We start from the raw sequence: 531 nt of genomic DNA on the forward strand, positions 1-531 counted from the left end.
TGTCAATAAACCCAAAACACGTCAGTAACAGGATAATTAAAAGGGTATAAATGATTTCAAAAGGTTCTACAGTGACCGAAATAATAAAAGTACCACTTTGTGTTTTGCTTGTTTAAATATGAATGATTGTAAATCACCAAAATATTCTTCTACAAGTAGTTTTGAATTGTTTAACGGATAAATCAAGCATGAGTTTACTTTTTTTGGATGTAGCAATAGGCGTTGAGGACCAAAAATATGAAAAAAAAAAAAAAAAAAAAAAAAGGTGCGAAGTAAGAATAGTACCACTTGTGTTTTTCAACAGAAACAAGATTTATTCTTAAACTTTACTGGGTAAAACTGAATAATAATGCTTCTAAGAATCATTTGAATAGAAAACTGCATTTTAAGGAGTATTCTAGAATTCCAAAGGTTTTCAAAGGTTTCAAAAGGGGGTTTTAAGAGATGAACCTTTAGCGCTAAGGAATTTGATATTCAGTCTCGTTATTTAACAGGTTTTCAAGACAATTTTCTCAAAAATAGCAGATCACG

The sequence above is a fragment of the Uranotaenia lowii genome, chromosome 1 (genome assembly GCF_029784155.1).
Source record: "Uranotaenia lowii strain MFRU-FL chromosome 1, ASM2978415v1, whole genome shotgun sequence".
NCBI classification, from domain to species: Eukaryota; Metazoa; Arthropoda; class Insecta; order Diptera; family Culicidae; genus Uranotaenia; species Uranotaenia lowii.